This window comes from Lissotriton vulgaris, chromosome 2_1, assembly GCF_964263255.1.
Source record: "Lissotriton vulgaris chromosome 2_1, aLisVul1.2, whole genome shotgun sequence".
Taxonomy (NCBI): Eukaryota; Metazoa; Chordata; class Amphibia; order Caudata; family Salamandridae; genus Lissotriton; species Lissotriton vulgaris.
Window position 1 is genome coordinate 1,409,912,571 of NC_141687.1, and position 20,134 is coordinate 1,409,932,704.

Sequence of the window (20,134 nt, forward strand, 5' to 3'; positions counted from 1 at the left end):
CCTTAGTGTGGAAAAAAGTTACTTGAGAAGTCACAAAGAATGGTGATAGATTACGTGTATAGACACCCGGTGTCCAAATTAAACTAAAAGGAATCCTAGTACTTTGTAAAATACCTTGTAGTTGAAATTTGACTGCTGTTATACAACTCAATACTCGTGAAACTTGCCCTGTATAAAGAAAAAAGCCAATATGATCTTCTGTCCCTGCCATGTAGTAAAGAAAAGATGAGGATATGTCTGTGGACGCTCACCTGATAATAGAAAAATGACAATTCTTGGTGGAACACCGTAATGGAAATGGAAGCGGAAAACAAACCGAAAGTGTTTCAACTAAAACTATCAGGTTGAGACTGCGGAAATAATGTAGACCAATGCATTAATCAAGCATTTACCTCTAAGAAGTAGGAATGGTTTTTCAAGCTTGCTAGTGGTCCCAAATATGACGGAAAAGTTCTGAATGAAATGCGAACTGTAAGAGTAACATCGACTTGCTCATTGACTACATTAAAGATGTAGTCTCTAACGTCGCTCACAGGAAGATGCACTGTGGTGTAAAGATGGTCAGCACCTCGATTCCTGTGTTTAATGTTTACCGCGGCTTCTGCCGGAAGTCAAATCGTCGGAGCAAGGAAAGAATTAGAAATAGGACTGTACGTGTCTGTTATGCACAGCCATCTTGACGTGGACGATAAAAAACATGTGGCAAAGAAGATAATGATGATGTGCTTATAAGATGTCGGAGTAAGATGATGTGAGGGCTAGAATACAGTTCCAGAAAGTATTTATGAGGAATAAGCCTGAGTTATAGTACATATTTCTATGTTTACAGTACCACTATATTCCTGTAGTAAAAACAACGAACAATGGGCGATGGCCAAAAATTAAGTATGACCAGGTCAAAAACATAGTTCTCAAAAGGATAAAAACTGCATAAATATAACACGAGAATGTGTGAAAAAAGCTGTATACTAATACTGAAAGAACCTAGCAGGAAGAATGCCCTGTGATCTAATGTGTAATAGATAAACGATGTGAACAAGAAGAATGAAGTCGCAAAAAAGATGAACCAAACTGTGCCTCTCAGTGTATATGTCCCGTTGACAGAGCGCACGTCACCCGGCTAGGATATTTTTACTAAATACTCACCTGGGCCCATAATATTTTGATACACCGTAACATTCACCTTGGGTAACTCACGCTCTACTATCAATATATCTTGAGATTCTCTATACTACTTATTCCTATATCTATAACGTAGCAGTGTAGATACTAGGAACCTAATCACCTAGGATCAGGAAGTTGAGTATTAATCTAGGTATTCAAGAACACTTATAACATTTATTGAATAATGAAATAACCACAGACTCTGGGTAGGTTCAAAACGTTATCTAATCTTCATCATCATATGTCATGAGCATCAAATTAAAGCAAAACAAACTATCTATAATCAAAAGCATAAGTAACGTATAACTGTGCAAAAGATAGATTATGCTAAGCATTTAATAAAATTTGAATAAAAGGAAGGTAAGAACAAGGAACATACTATATTTAGATAACAATCTTTCGCAACATTGATTAAAGGAGGGTAAAGAAAGGGAACATGCTAAATCCAAAAAGACTTTTAATAGCAGTTAAAGAAGAACTTATTACTACAGGGAAGTTAAGATTTGGAACATGCTATTAATTCAGCTTATCTCCTATTAGGAGGGTAAGATAAGGAACATATACTAGAATAGAAATGAGTTACATTGACTAAAGGTGGCTGAAAAGTGGAATATGCTAAGATCAGTAATACATGAATATCTCTTTTACAAAGGGACGGGAAAATAAGGAACATGTGTAATCAAAACTTTGCAGTTATTTCAGGAAGGGGAAAGAGAAGGATGAAATTTAGGAAAAAACAATTACACTGTATACCATGAATCATTATACTACACCCATTACTGTAATATAAACTATAGCATTATTGTTTATGCAGAACAGACAGCTTTGTGAAAGCGTCAATGCAAGCTTAAAGCATGCAAGAACACAGAGCAGTCATATTAGCTTCATTGTACATGCACAATTATTTTCCCTCCAAGACGTTGAATACGTCACGTCATATGGTTATGACCGACGCATGCGCAGTCTAAATTCCCGCGTAGCAGTGGCCATTTTATAGAGCAAGTGTTCTTAAGATTAATTAACACATAAGCAAGCCTTCTTGGACACCCCGTATAATGAATAATGTGCAAAATTAGTAAAACGAACATGTTGGTTATTTTATTAACGTTATTTGAGGTTCATGATACAAGCAAGTCGCTTAACGTGCGAATCCTTGCTCCATCAATCCCCTCTTTGATGATATTTACTATCATCACTATTAATGGAACCAGATGCCAACTTTTCACAATTCACCCATTTCAATCTCTTCAAACTTTCTATTCAGCTTTTTCTCCGCATCTTTATTAGGATGAGAATTTTTCACTCTTTTATAAATTTGGTTATTCATTTCTTCTATTTCGAGTTCTTCAACATTTCTTTTTATTCCTCTCTTATTGACAGTATATTTCTTTTTGTGCTTTCGACATTTGCAGCAAATTATTATAGTGAACACTAATAAACCTATTCCCGCTATTGGCATCAGTATTTTACTCACAAGACTTTTACCTAGATTAGAAAACCAACTACCTACAGAGGAGAGACCATCAGTAAGTCTCTTCCAGGCACTATCAACCTCCAGTGGTTTGAGTTCCTTTTCCAAATTAGTTATGTTTCTCACATTCTTCTTAATTTCAACACTTTTGTCTGGAATATACGTGCAACAATGTTGCGCTTTCAACATTCTACAGACTCTGCCCTCTTTTGCCAATAGGGTGTCAAGAGCAAGTCGATTTTGTAAAACCATAGATCTAATCGCAACCAATTTGGTATTGACCATCAGGAAACCTCCCGCAGTGTCAGTTGATAACCGATCTACTACTGTTGACAATTTGCAAATTCTGTGTTTATTCAGAGCCACTCCCACTGTTGGTATCAATGCACTAAATATATCACCTATTATTTCTCCCACACTTTCTCTTTTATTACGTATCAATCCATTAGCGTTTTCATTGCTTCCAGCGACTTTATTTACATGGTATATCTTTGGGAAGACAATACCAAAATAACAGCTTCCAAACCAATGATCTGGCCATTTGAAATAAGCCTTGTTTCCCAATATGTAATAAATTCCGGGAAACACAGGTTCTGACCCAGTTTTGAAACCCCAACCTCCAATTACCTTGTAATTGTGTTCGCATTCACTGGAACCAATGAATATGTTATTATAATAACTAGTCTTTTCTCTGTGAAGACAAAGTTTCCCCTTCTTTTCAAAATCCAGCAACAAAGCAGCATTAGCTCCACCATTTGAGGTGCTCCCTATAGTTTCAGCCCATTTAGGAGTTTTCTGCCTGTTGTCATTCGCTTTTCTTTGGAAACTTTCTCTTCTTTTCTCTGCCATATTTAGAAACATTTTCTCTTGTTCATGTAATGAACATGTCAAATTATCTCTATGTGCTTCACCTAAATCTATTGTACCTATAGTTAGAAAATATTCCCATATAACGTGTTACATCACTCTTAGTATGTACAGGATTCAGATTTCCACGTATAGGAAGTTCAGAAAATATGAATTAGAGTAATAAGAGTAATAATACTGTAAAGGTCCTCTCTTATAGAATAAACTTGCTAAAATACTACAGGAAATTCCATATGTTAGTCTCAAGTGATGGTAGGTCACACCCTCAGCTACTGAAGTAGGTAGCTTCATACAGACATAACAGTCTTCTATCTCCATTGCTTCTACGTAATGTACCAAAAGGTTTGCAAATACATTTAAATGAGTTCTGTTCTTGATTCTATGATAATGCAGTCCTTCCTCCTCTGGTGCATCTAAGTCCGTTCTAGTTTGTCTAAGGCTAAGTGCTTTCTCTTGTGTCTCTATTCTTTGTGGTGTATCTTTCGTTTGCAGCTCTCTGAATCCTTTGTCACTGATTTAGTAGGGTACAAATTAGTATCTTACCTCATCATGTAAGGAATAGTAATTGTTAGTCCTATCCATAATATAAGTACTAATGCTACACTACATAAACATACTTTGCAGCATGTTTTACAACAATTTCGTCTTGGTCTTCCATTCACAGAGGAATCAGACATTATGGCTCAAAGGAAGCTTCAACCCCTCTTTGTAACTTTGCACAGGTTGCTTACACAGGGCAACTTTCAGGTTGGTTTCACTTCTTCGTCAGTCTGGTCAGCAATTAATTCTTCATCACTTTCGTCACTTATTTCAAGGTTTTCAAAGTCTTCCAACACCAGATAAGTCCATTCAGGACTTTGATACTTGTTATTTAGTCTTTTTATTCGGGCACTTCTTCTTTTAGGCTTTATCACAGACTGATCAGTTTTACTAGAGTCTTGATTTTCTTGTTCAAGTTCTTCCTCGATAGTCTTTATTCTTAGTCTCTGTCTCTTGACAAATCTCGGTACTTTATCTCCTTTTCTGAATCTTTTAACTGGCACTGTAATCTGGTTTTCTTCAAGTGATCTTTTATTTTCATTTAGTTGTGGCACTTCTATTTCATTTTCTTCTTTTTCCCTTCCTGTCTGACTAGTTCCAGGTCTTATTTCAGCTTCTTCTGCCTGGTCACTAAGCTGGCCTTGTTCAGGCATATGCTGGATTTGGCTTTGTTTTGTTTCAATTTCTTCTTCCCTAACACATTTATCTAATTCTATCTGATCCTGTTCAAGCACTTCGAACTTTTGATTTTCTTCTGCTTGAACTTCTGCTCTAATTTCTATCTGTCCCTTTTCAGGCTCTGGAGTTCTTGGAGGAGTGTCAATAATCTGTTCTTTCCCACCATCAGATTTGATTTGGATTTCGATAATCTGATCGTCTTCTTCTATTCCTGTCTCGTCCTCACTATCCCACTCTCTATCTAAGTAGGTTTGTCTTCTTGTTCTTATTGGATCGAGAGTCAGGTCGATTACTGGGACCCAATCATCTTGACTGGAGCTCGGTTGTTCTTCTTCAGCTACTTCAGGACCAATTTCAGGCGACCCCTCAGCTGCACAACCTTCAGCCTCAGTTTCTTCAGGTTCAGTCACTTTCTTCATATGGCTGGCATGGATCCACCGTGGCATACCTGCACACTTTACTGCTGTTGTGGTAACCAGGATTACTTGTCTTGGTTTTCCCCACTTCGGCGCAAGGCAACTCTTCCGAGTATGTTTCTTTATAACGACCCAATCACCTGGGTTCAAGTCATGTGCTGGAGTTGTTGGCCTGGCGACGGCGTCTTCCCCAATCTGGTGAGTGATAGAACGCACTTGGTCACCCAGTTGCTTGCAGTATTCCAGTACCAAATCATCAGATATGCTTATCAGTTTGTATCCTGGCACCCATGCTTGCCGCATTGCTCTTCCCATCAATATCTCACGTGGACTCAAGCCTGTGTTCCGGTCTGGAATACTTCTGAGTCCCATCAAAACAAGTGGCAAAGCATCTGGCCATTCCATTTGAGTAGATTCACACATTTTTCCCAATCTTGATTTGATAGTGCCATTCAATTGTTCTACCACTCCAGAAGCCTCTGGGCGATAAGCACAGTGCAGTTTCTGCGTAATTTTGAATGCTTCACAGATTTGTCTTATTACTTTGCTGTGGAAATGCCCACCTCTGTCTGATTCAACTGTGACTGGAAAACCATACCTTGGTATCAGTTCCCTAAGTAACAGTTTGGCTACAGTGATGCTATCATTTCTGCGAGCAGGGTAAGCCTTTACCCATTTTGAAAATAGGCATACAATGACGAGGACGTACTTGATTCCTCGACATGGGGGTAACTGAGTAAAGTCAAGTTGTAATCGTATGAATGGGCCTTCTGCCTTTTCAATCTTTCCTGGCAAAACTACAGTTTTCTTTCCAGGATTGAATTGCTGACAAACTAGACACCTTTGGCAGAGTGCCTCTGCTATGTTCCTGAATTTCGAATGGAACCATGTTTGCCTGAAGATGCGTATCATGGCGTCTCTTCCTAAATGTGTGTCTCCATGTATCAATCTGGCCATAGGAGCAAGCAAGCAGTCTGGCAACACCGGCATTCATCAAGGTAAACAATGACACCATCCTCATTCCTTCTCTGACAACCAAATTTTCTCCATCTTTCCTTTTCTTTTGGTTCTGCTGCATTCTGCAAATCTCTCACTTCTTCCCATGTTTTTTTTCCTTCAAGCACCAGAAGTTGGCAGCTGTTTCCGCTTACCCCCATCTTTTTATTTATCGCCATTTTGTACTTTGCACAATGTTGGGCCAGTTGATCAGCATATCGATTACCTGCTGTCACTTTGTCATCGCCAGATTTTTGAGCAGCACACTTGACCACTGCCAATTCTTATGGTAACTGGATTGCTTCCAGTAACTCTTGCACAAAATTTCCATTTCTGATAGGAGTACCTGAAGAAGTCAGAAACTCTCTTTGTAGCCACAATTGGCCAAAGTCATGCACAGCCCCATAACCATACTGGCTATCAGTATATATGGTTATTTTCATGTTCCTCCCAAATTTACAGGCTTTTTTTCAATGCAACCAATTCGGCTATTTGTGTAGACTTAACTCTATGTTAATAGGATGCTTCCACTGGACCTCCTAAAGTGCCTACTGCATAGGCACCACTTAAGCCTCCGTCCTCATGTCTCATGCATGAGCCATCTACAAACAGCTCGTAATCTTCGTCAGTTAGGGGCATTTCTTTTATGTCTGGGCGTGGTTCAGTGCTATACTCAGTCAGATCAAGGCAGTCATGCTCAACATCTCCTTTCACTTCTGCTGTGAATGAATTTGGTAGTAGGGTAGCTGGATTCAAAATATTACACCGGGCAATGGTTACATTTCCTGCACCTACAAGAATTCTCTCATACTTAGTCAGCCGACTAAGTGTGAGATACTGAGTTTTGGTTCTAGTCAACAAAATTACAACTGCATGCGGAACATACACAGTTACAGGATGTCCCATAAAAATGGATTCACTTTGTTCAAGACTCATGCAAATTGCAGCTACTGCTTTCAGACATCCAGGTAATCCAGCAGCCACTGGATCCAAAGTAGAGGAAAAATATGCTACAGGACGTCTGGTTAAACCATGAATTTGGGTCAGGACTGAAAGTGCACAATTGTCTCTTGTGTCACAAAACAGTGCAAACTTTTTCGAGTAATCAGGCATTTCTAATGCGGGAGCTGTACACAGACATTCCCGTAATGTCGTAAATGCTGACATGCTTTCATCATCCCACTCCACTGGGTCTTTTGCTCCTTTCTTTGTCATTTTTATCAATGGTCTTGCTAGGACTGCAAATCCCACAATCCACTGTCTACAGTATCCTACAACTCCAGGAAACATTCTGATTTCTTTCTGGGTATTGGGCAGCTCCATGTTTCGAATTATTCTAATCCTTTCTGTGGTGACCTTCCTGATACCTCTCTCTATCTGGTGCCCCAGATATTTTACTGAAGAGGTACAGAACTGTAATTTGTCTGGTGACACTTTATGTCGCCCTTCACCTAAATGGTTCAGTAAGGCAATGGTGTCAATGACACAGTCTCTCCTACTTTTATACGCCACCAAAAGGTTGTCTATATATTGCACCAGGACTGATTCTCCATGCAATACCAGGGTTTCAAGGCATTTTTTCAGAATTTGATTGAAAATCGAAGGACTCTCTGTGTACCCCTGAGGAACACGATTCCAGACATAAACATGACTGTCCAATTCAAATGAGAAAATAAATTTGCTGTCTGGATGCAATGGAATCGAAAAGAATGCATGGTATAGGTCGATGACAGTAAACCATCCTGCATTCCATGGTATTTGGTACAAGATCACTGCAGGGTTTGGCACAATAGGACAGCAAGGAACAACAATTTTATTAACCTTGCGCTGGTCCTGTACTACCCTGTATTTACCACTTGGTTTCTTTATTCCAATTATGGGCGAATTACAAGGACTGCTCAACACTTCTTGTATGATATCTGCTTTCAGCAGCCTTTTTATTTCAATAGCAACCCCTGCTTTTACTTCTGCACTCATTTTATACTGTCGAGTATTTGGGTAAACTGCATCTTCTTTTATGGAAATTTTAATTGGGTCAACATTTGCCATTAATCCTACATCTTTTCCAGTAAAATCCCATACCTCTGGTTTCACTGTCTGTTGGAGCTCTTCAGGTAAGTTTTGTATTGTCAGTCTTTTAATTTCTGAGTCAGGTCTTATTAGCATTAATTTGTAGATTCCGTCTTCATCTGGGGTATGAATTTCGACGCCATTTGGAGTGCAAAAGATGGTACAGTTCATTTTGCACAGCAAATCTTGTCCTAGTAGGTTCACAGGACTTGAATCACAAACAACAAATCTATGCATCTCTTTGAAATTCCCTATTTTAATTTCCATGGGTTCTGTAACTGGGGTACTAATTAATTTATTCGAAACGCCCACTACTTCGATCGCTTCTCCCGAGAGGGGTAGGTTTGGAACGTCTGCTGTTCTTACAGTAGAACGGGTAGCACCAGTGTCCAACAGAAACGTGACGTCATTTCCTTCAACCTTTCCTTCAATGTATGGCCCTGACTGGTCCACCGGCAAGGAGGCGCCAAGCACGCACTCCTCGTCCTCCCCCCTCAGGCACCGTCAGTAAGGTTCGTCACAGAGGAATGTATCATTTAACAGAAATTGCGAAGTTGCTGCATTTCTATCCTCCCTTCCTTCCCAAACTTTGGCTTCTTCACCCTGTTGTGCTTTGCTCCTATAGTTTGGCCTAGGTGTACGAGGCAACTGATTCTGTTTTACCTGTTGCTGTGTCTTCCGTGGTCCCTCATTCTGCGCCTGTGGATTTAAATCATTAATTTGCACATTATCATTCTGCACAGCCTTACACTCGTCCCGCCAGTGCCCCATCTTTCCGCATCCGTGGCAGGGAAATGTCTTCCTGGCCTCTTCTCTACTCATTTTTACCCTTGGTTTTCCTCCACCCCCAGGGCTCTGATTCTGAGTGTTTGTCATTTTGCTTAACTGCTGTACCTGGTGCTCTGCTAATTTTACTTGTGCCCACATGACTTTTTCTTTCAATTCCTTTTTCTTATTTTCTTGCTCATCTTCACAATACTTTGCATATTTCAGGACCTCATCAATGGGCTTAGCTTGCCAACAAATTTTATTGTCTTTGATCCACTGTGAGATTTTAGGCCTTAACCCTAACACAAATCGGTAAATGAAGTGAGTCATATCCTTCATTTCAATATCATCTGACCCACTGTACGTTTTGATCGCGATTCTGAGTAGTTCTATCTATTCGGGTCCAGTCCATTCATGTTTTCTAAATCTTTGTCAGAAAATTCTACTCAATAGGGTTTCTGCAACACTTTAGATTTACCAATGTCAATACCCATGCTAGCTGCCATATCCATTCATTTTTCGTAGAACACCCTTGTATTTCTAGTGATGCTTTTACAGACAAACTGCAATTCGTCTTCACTAAGGGTATTCAATCTTTCCAGTCCCACATTTCCATTCATCAATTCTTCTATTTCAATTCTTAATTTAAATATGTCTAATGGCTTGGGCTGCGGTTTTGGTCTCTCTATTTCTCGGGCCCATCTCTCTATTTCTTCAGGAGTCACTACTGTGGCACTTCTCGTACCTGATGAAGTCTCTATCTGTACTTCCCTTGCGGGTACAGGTGTGGGTTTTCTCATGGAACCACTTTCAGGCTCTCGTATTGGTAAATCCATTAAGGAAATCACTGATTCACATTCGCTTGCCTGATCATCTACTATCAGGGTTTCTTTTCTTGGCTGTACTACTGATGTCGTTACAACTGGAGCTTTTGGACTAACTTGTTTATCTCCGTACAATGGAACAACTGGGCCAATGGTTACTGGAATTGGCAAAGCCTCAGGACTTGTCTTTAACTGGGATATTTTCTGAATTAATTTGATTCTCGGTTTATTTAAAGCTTCCTTTTCTCTTTCTTGTAATATCCTGTCAAGGGAGGTCTCGTGAATCACTTGCGGAACTAAAGGTGGATTAAAGAACGGAGCAGTCTGATTTGAAGTGCTTGACCCCTCATTACTGGAAGGCCTATAGAACGGAACAGTCGGATCAGATGTACTCGACCCCTCATTACAGGGAGGCCTAAAGAACTGATTTTTTGGGTTTACTATTCTCATTTCTTCACTGTACGGTGGTGGATTTTTCATTAATAAATCCTCTAGGTGATTATCATCGGAATCACCAGTAGTCATTAAATGTCTAGTTTTCTCCGTCCGTTTACCTCCTACAGGCTCTTCTACTGTTAGGACTGGGTACAGTCCTTCCATTAGCATATTCTGTCTCCATTCTTTCATTCTTTTTTCTTTGGTATCTCTTTTAACCTGTGGGTAAAACTTACTTAACCCTTTGTCAATTCTTGGTCTGTCCCGGTCAAAAGCTTCTATTTCCCATTCCTCTAACGCCTCATATTGTGTCAATCTGGGTCTGGGATGCAAATCATTCATTCGGGTTGAACAAAATTCTTCTGTTAAAGGTACCGTTTAAAGGGAATGCTAAAATTCCGTCATCTTTGGTATATTCCACTCAATTTTCCAACGATACACAAGCATGGTACCCTCAGTCAAACATCATGAAAGATGCAGGAGTGTTTGGTGGTGGAATAATAACTCCTTCTCTAGTTTTAATCGGCTTGTCTTTCTTGAAATAATTTTTAACTTTGTCTACAAGAGTAATTTTTCTCTTGCTTCCGTACATTCTGTGAGGTCTACCTCGTATTGACTGTTCAAAAGCAAACCCTTGGTATCTGGGATCAGGTCTAATCCCTATATAAGTTGGATACCACATATACTTTTCACAAGTTTTCTTTGTTTACAAAATCACTTCCAATACTAGCGCGTCTTATTTTTCTCATCAACACTGTGGTTGCAAATAATCTCAACCAATGGGTGCGCGGCCTTTTTCGTGAGATGAGTTCCCACGCTCCTGCACTTACTCCTCCTTTACAATACTATCTCAGCTACACGCCCGCTGTTTCGACCAATACCAGCGCGGCACTGAGTGACGTCAGCGCAGCTCCGCAACTGACTCCCTCCTTCACAAGGTAACTGAAATTTAATTTCTTTCTTGTAAAGTGCAAGTGCTTTATTTAATTTACAATATAAAACATTCGCCACTGTACTCAAGTGTCTAGAAAGGAAAGATTTGTTTCACTGCAAGTAAACCTCTTCTGTCTACTTTTCATATACTACGGATAGATCCCTTCTGCCTATCCTTTACACAAGCATTAGAGAACCTGCTACTCCCTCGACTCATCCACTCTCGGATATATACTAAGTCTAAAGTTTCACCAGCGAACCCTTTTGCTGTCAAACAAGCTCCGACGAACTTGCTACTCCTTCCGTGTGACCCTTACTAGGTTATATTACAATAGAAGTTTTGCCAGCGAACTCGTTGCTATCATTTATTCAACCATTCATACAGAAAACCCTAATTAGTGCTTCCAGTTCTGCCTAACCATGCACTAATTTTCCTCGAGCCACTGACCTCACTGCGATGTGGCTTCTATTACCACCCGCTATTCTGTCCCCGGGGATTCGAGACAAAACATATAACCGGTACACACAATTGTAGTTAGTACATGAACTTCCATATAGCAGCATCAAAATAAGCATTTCAATAATAACACAAATATTAATACATTTGATCGATCAATAAAATATGAATTTTAACCTACTAACTTACTACCTAACTTTAACTAATCCCTAACCATCCTGTGCTTACCAGAAAAGAATACTGATAGAGCGCGCAGGTCACCCTGCTAGGATATTTTTACTAAATACTAACCTGGGCCCATAATATTTTGATACACCGTAACATTCACCTTGGGTAACTCACGCTCTACTATCAGTATATCTTGAGATTCTCTATACTACTTATTCCTATATCTATAACCTAGCATCGTAGATACTAGGAACCTAATCACCTAGGATCAGGGAGTTGAGTATTAAGCTAGGTATTCAAGAACACTTATAACATTTATTGAATAATGAAATAACCACAGACTCTGGGTAGGTTCAAAAGTTTATCTAATCTTCATCATCACATGTCATGAGCATCAAATTAAAGCAAAACAAACTATCTATAATCAAAAGCATAAGTAACGTATAACTGTGCAAAAGATAGATTATGCTAAGCATTTAATATAATTTGAATAAAAGAAAGGTAAGAACAAGGAACATACTATATTTAGATAACAATCTTTCGCAACATTGATTAAAGGAGGGTAAAGAAAGGGAACATGCTAAATCCAAAAAGACTTTTAATAGCAGTTAAAGAAGAACTTATTACTACAGGGAAGGTAAGATTCGGAACATGCTATTAATTCAGCTTATCTCCTATTAGGAGGGTAAGATAAGGAACATATACTAGAATAGAAACGAGTTGACTAAAGGTGGTTGAAAAGTGGAACATGCTAAGATCAGTAATACATGAATATCTCTTTTATAAAGGGACGGGGAAGATAAGGAACATGTGTAATCAAAACTTTGCAATTATTTCAGGAAGGGGAAACAGAAGGATGAAATTTAGGAAAACAAACAATTACCCACACAGACTTTATATTTACCTAGGATAGAGTGAAGACCAACTCTGGCCACGGGTCAGTTGGAAAAGACGGGAAGGAACCCTCAAGGACTTAGGTGCCAGTAGGCGAGCAGGTACAGCTCATGGACAATCAGGACAGTCAGGACAGGATAACCTCAGAATTTGGATCAGGACCGGGTTCACCAAAGGGTACGACCAACACCTGCAGCTTCGATTGCAACGCCTGCGCTACTCCCTCTCTGCAAGGAATCTGTCAATAACCCCGATTGGGTTCTCGAACCTCCCAGCAAAGTGCTTCTCCAGCACTTTCAATTACCAAAACCCCGGAAGGGGTTTCTCGAACCTCCCAACAGAGTGCTCCGCAGCTCTCTGTATCAGTCACCTATAGAGTGTGTTGGGTCAGTGACAGGTCAGCTATTCGGACAAGTCGGACAAATTCTCTAGCTAAACCTACGCTAGTTATACTGTTTTTCGGGTCAGTGTACCACCCCCCAATGTTGCAAGTGTAAGGATCCCCAATTTTGATTGGACAATAGAGGGGGTTAAGTCATCACACCACCTAAATTTTAGACTTTCTCAGACTTAATATTCAATTTCTGTACCCACCCCTTAAATTCCATGTTCTCATGACATATGCTTTTCGGCTAACAATGGTGAATACAATATTCATGTACATTTGTAGTGACTTCAGTACAGTTCAACTTCGTTCAGCTAGGTCGCAGGGCAGGTTCCCAGGAGCATCTTGGCTGTGGCTGCCAGCTGGCTGGGTTCCACTGCTGCAGAGTTCTTTTTCTCTCGCAATGAGACCTGCGCAGTAGGAACTTCCAAAATGAAGTAGTAAGCACCTCCCAGACCCAAAGGATAGGATACATGGAAAGCAAGAAAAACCAATTTAGAACACAGTAATAAATGATTGCACTGTATACCATGAATCACTATACTACACCCATTACTGTAATATAAACTATAGCATTATTGTTTATGCAGAACAGAGAGCTTTGCGAAAGCAGCAATGCAAGCTTAAAGCATGTGAGAACACCAAGCAGCCATATTAGCTTTATTGCACATGCGCAATTATTTTCCCTCCAAGACATTGAATACGTCACTTCACATGGTTATGACCGACGCATGCGCAGTCTAAATTCCCACGTAGCAGTGGCCATTTTATAGAGCAAGCGTTATTAAGATTAATAAACACATAAGCAGGCGTTTCTTGGACACCTCATATAATGAATAATGTGCAAAATTAGTAAAACAAACATGTTGGTTATTTTATTAACGTTATTTGAGGTTCATGATACAAGCAAGTCGCTTAACGTGCGAATCCTTGTTCCATCACCGTCACCATGTTAGTAAGTGTATTTCCTATTTAGATGATTGTTGGAGTTTTAACTACCCTCAAATGTGTTGTCTAAACTAAGAGTCAATATCGATTTTCCCGATGTATATTCATTATAAACACGCATTAGGAATGCATTAGGGCTCGGGTTTGTTTTAAGTTAGAGATAATGGCATTGTAAATGGCAATGTGTTTTAGGCACTCTGCACTAGCAATCTGCACTCTGCACTCTCAATCTGCACTCTGCACTCTGCACTACCACTCTGCACTCTGCACTACCACTCTGCACTCTCCACTACCACTCTCCACTACCACTCTGCACTACCACTCTGCACTCGGCACTACCACTCTGCACTCTCATTCTGCACTACCACTCTGCACTCTGCACTACCACTCTGCACGACCACTCTGCACTCTGCACTACCACTCTGCACTACCAGTCTGCACTACCACTCTGTACTCTGCACTACCACTCTGCACTACCACTCTGCACTCTGCACTACCACTCTGCACTCTGCACTACCACTCTGCACTCTGCACTACCACTCTGCACTCTGCACTACCACTCTGCACTCTGCACTACCCCTCTGCACTCTTAATCTGCACTCTGCACTCTCAATCTGCACTCTGCACTACCACTCTGCACTACCACTCTGCACTCTGCACTACCACTCTGCACTACCACTCTGCACTCTGCACTACCACTCTGCACTACCACTCTGCACTCTGCACTACCAATCTGCACTCTGCACTACCACTCTGCACTACCAATCTGCACTCTGCACTACCACTCTGCACTACCACTCTGCACTCTGCACTACCACTCTGCACTCTGCACTACCACTCTGCACTCTGCACTCTGCACTACCACTCTGCACTCTGCACTACCACTCTGCACTACCACTCTGCACTACCACTCTGCACTCTGCACTACCACTCTGCACTCTGCACTACCACTCTGCACTACCACTCTGCAATCTGCACTACCACTCTGCAATCTGCACTGCCACTCTGCACTCTGCACTACCACTCTGCACTCTGCACTACCACTCTGCACTACCACTCTGCAATCTGCACTACCACTCTGCACTACCACTCTGCACTACCACTCTGCACTACCACTCTGCACTCTGCACTAACACTCTGCACTACCACTCTGCACTACCACTCTGCACTCTGCACTAGCAATCTGCACTCTGCACTACCACTCTGCACTCTGCACTCTCAATCTGCACTCTGCACTACCACTCTGCACTCTGCACTACCACTCTGCACTACCACTATGCACTCTGCACTACCACTCTGCACTCTGCACTACCACTCTGCACTCTGCACTACCACTCTGCACTCTGCACTACCACTCTGCACTACCACTTTGCACTACCACTCTGCACTACCACTCTGCACTACCACTCTGCACTGCCACTCTGCACTACCACTCTGCACTCTGCACTACCACTCTGCACTACCACTCTGCACTCTGCACTCTCAATCTGCACTACCACTCTGCACTACCACTCTGCACTACCACTCTGCACTACCACTCTGCACTCTGCACTACCACTCTGCACTCTGCACTACCACTCTGCACTCTGCACTACCATTCTGCACTCTGCACTACCACGCTGCACTCTGCACTACCACTCTGCACTCTGCACTACCACTCTGCACTACCACTCTGCACTACCACTCTGCACTACCACTCTGCACTACCACTCTGCACTCTGCACTACCAATCTGCACTCTGCACTACAACTCTGCACTACCACTCTGCACTCTGCACTACCACTCTGCACTACCACTCTGCACTACCACTCTGCACTCTGCACTACCAATCTGCACTCTGCACTACCAATCTGCACTCTGCACTACCACTCTGCAATACCACTGTGCACTCTGCACTACCACTCTGCAATACCACTCTGCACTACCACTCTGCACTCTGCACTACCACTCTGCACTCTGCACTACCACTCTGCAATACCACTCTGCACTCTGCACTACCACTCTGCACTACCACTCTGCACTCTGCACTACCAATCTGCACTCTTACCACTCTGCACTACCACTCTGCACTACCACTCTGCACTACCACTCTGCACTCTGCACTACCACTCTGCACGACCACTCTGCACGACCACTCTGCACGACCACTCTGCACTACCACTCTGCACTACCACTCTGCACTACCACTCTGCACTCTGCACTACCACTCTGCACTCTGCACTACCACTCTGCACTACCACTCTGCACTACCACTCTGCACTCTGCACTACCACTCTGCACTACCACTCTGCACTACCACTCTGCACTCTGCACTACCACTCTGCACTACCACTCTGCACTCTGCACTACTACTCTGCACTCTGCACTACCACTCTGCACTACCACTCTGCACTACCCCTCTGCAATACCACTCTGCACTCTGCACTACCACTCTGCACTCTGCACTACCACTCTGCACTCTGCACTACCACTCTGCACTCTGCACTACCACTCTGCACTCTGCACTACCACTCTGCACTACCACTCTGCACTACCACTCTGCACTACCACTCTGCACATGCACTACCACTCTGCACTCTGCACTACCACTCTGCACTACCACTCTGCACTACCACTCTGCACTACCACTCTGCACTCTGCACTACCACTCTGCACTCTGCACTACCACTCTGCACTCTGCACTACCACTCTGCACTCTGCACTACCACTCTGCACATGCACTACCACTCTGCACTCTGCACTCTGCACTACCACTCTGCACTACCACTCTGCACTCTGCACTACCAATCTGCACTCTGCACTACCACTCGCACTCTCAAACTGCACTCTCACTCTGCACTCTGCACTACCACTCTGCTACCACTCTGCACTCTGCACTACCACTCTGCACTCTGCACTACCACTCTGCACTCTGCACTACCACTCTGCACTTTGCACTACCACTCTGCACTCTCACTCTGCACTCTCACTCTGCACTCTCACTCTGCACTACCACTCTGCACTACCACTCTGCAATACCACTCTGCAATACCACTCTGCATTACAACTCTGCACTCTGCACTACCACTCTGCACTCTGCACTACCACTCTGCAATCTGCACTACCACTCTGCACTACCACTCTGCACTACCACTCTGCACTACCAATCTGCACTCTGCACTACCACTCTGCACTACCACTCTGCACTACCACTCTGCACTTCCAATCTGCACTCTGCACTGCCACTCTGCACTCTGCACTACCACTCTGCTACCACTCTGCACTCTGCACTACCACTACCACTCTGCACTACCACTCTGCACTCTGCACTACCACTCTGCACTCTGCACTACCACTCTGCACTACCACTCTGCACTACCAATCTGCACTCTGCACTACCACTCTGCACTACCACTCTGCACTTCCAATCTGCACTCTGCACTACCACTCTGCACTCTGCACTACCACTCTGCACTCTGCACTACCACTCTGCACTCTGCACTACCACTCTGCACTCTCAATCTGCACTACCACTCTGCACTACCACTCTGCACTACCACTCTGCACTCTGCACTACCAATCTGCACTCTGCACTACCAATCTGCACTCTGCACTACCACTCTGCAATACCACTCTGCACTCTGCACTACCACTCTGCAATACCACTCTGCACTCTGCACTACCACTCTGCACTACCACTCTGCAATACCACTCTGCACTCTGCACTACCACTCTGCACTACCACTCTGCACTCTGCACTAGCAATCTGCACTCTGCACTACCACTCTGCACTCTGCACTCTCAATCTGCACTCTGCACTACCACTCTGCACTCTGCACTACCACTCTGCACTACCACTATGCACTCTGCACTACCACTCTGCACTCTGCACTACCACTCTGCACTCTGCACTACCACTCTGCACTCTGCACTACCACTCTGCACTACCACTTTGCACTACCACTCTGCACTACCACTCTGCACTACCACTCTGCACTGCCACTCTGCACTACCACTCTGCACTCTGCACTACCACTCTGCACTACCACTCTGCACTCTGCACTCTCAATCTGCACTACCACTCTGCACTACCACTCTGCACTACCACTCTGCACTACCACTCTGCACTCTGCACTACCACTCTGCACTCTGCACTACCACTCTGCACTCTGCACTACCATTCTGCACTCTGCACTACCACGCTGCACTCTGCACTACCACTCTGCACTCTGCACTACCACTCTGCACTACCACTCTGCACTACCACTCTGCACTACCACTCTGCACTACCACTCTGCACTCTGCACTACCAATCTGCACTCTGCACTACAACTCTGCACTACCACTCTGCACTCTGCACTACCACTCTGCACTACCACTCTGCACTACCACTCTGCACTCTGCACTACCAATCTGCACTCTGCACTACCAATCTGCACTCTGCACTACCACTCTGCAATACCACTGTGCACTCTGCACTACCACTCTGCAATACCACTCTGCACTACCACTCTGCACTCTGCACTACCACTCTGCACTCTGCACTACCACTCTGCAATACCACTCTGCACTCTGCACTACCACTCTGCACTACCACTCTGCACTCTGCACTACCAATCTGCACTCTTACCACTCTGCACTACCACTCTGCACTACCACTCTGCACTACCACTCTGCACTCTGCACTACCACTCTGCACGACCACTCTGCACGACCACTCTGCACGACCACTCTGCACTACCACTCTGCACTACCACTCTGCACTACCACTCTGCACTCTGCACTACCACTCTGCACTCTGCACTACCACTCTGCACTACCACTCTGCACTACCACTCTGCACTCTGCACTACCACTCTGCACTACCACTCTGCACTACCACTCTGCACTCTGCACTACCACTCTGCACTACCACTCTGCACTCTGCACTACTACTCTGCACTCTGCACTACCACTCTGCACTACCACTCTGCACTACCCCTCTGCAATACCACTCTGCACTCTGCACTACCACTCTGCACTCTGCACTACCACTCTGCACTCTGCACTACCACTCTGCACTCTGCACTACCACTCTGCACTCTGCACTACCACTCTGCACTACCACTCTGCACTACCACTCTGCACTACCACTCTGCACATGCACTACCACTCTGCACTCTGCACTACCACTCTGCACTACCACTCTGCACTACCACTCTGCACTACCACTCTGCACTCTGCACTACCACTCTGCACTCTGCACTACCACTCTGCACTCTGCACTACCACTCTGCACTCTGCACTACCACTCTGCACATGCACTACCACTCTGCACTCTGCACTCTGCACTACCACTCTGCACTACCACTCTGCACTCTGCACTACCAATCTGCACTCTGCACTACCACTCGCACTCTCAAACTGCACTCTCACTCTGCACTCTGCACTACCACTCTGCTACCACTCTGCACTCTGCACTACCACTCTGCACTCTGCACTACCACTCTGCACTCTGCACTACCACTCTGCACTTTGCACTACCACTCTGCACTCTCACTCTGCACTCTCACTCTGCACTCTCACTCTGCACTACCACTCTGCACTACCACTCTGCAATACCACTCTGCAATACCACTCTGCATTACAACTCTGCACTCTGCACTACCACTCTGCACTCTGCACTACCACTCTGCAATCTGCACTACCACTCTGCACTACCACTCTGCACTACCACTCTGCACTACCAATCTGCACTCTGCACTACCACTCTGCACTACCACTCTGCACTACCACTCTGCACTTCCAATCTGCACTCTGCACTGCCACTCTGCACTCTGCACTACCACTCTGCTACCACTCTGCACTCTGCACTACCACTACCACTCTGCACTACCACTCTGCACTCTGCACTACCACTCTGCACTCTGCACTACCACTCTGCACTACCACTCTGCACTACCAATCTGCACTCTGCACTACCACTTTGCACTACCACTCTGCACTTCCAATCTGCACTCTGCACTACCACTCTGCACTCTGCACTACCACTCTGCACTCTGCACTACCACTCTGCACTCTGCACTACCACTCTGCACTCTCAATCTGCACTACCACTCTGCACTACCACTCTGCACTACCACTCTGCACTCTGCACTACCA

General features: G+C 43.7%; 1 protein-coding gene across 2 annotated transcripts in view; it reads left to right on the forward strand.

Moving 5' to 3' along the window:
• The window catches only part of ALG9 (ALG9 alpha-1,2-mannosyltransferase), an 810,763-nt gene that overhangs the window by 236,145 nt on the left and 554,484 nt on the right, over positions 1–20,134 (forward strand). The gene's annotated exons all lie outside the window — the stretch shown is intronic.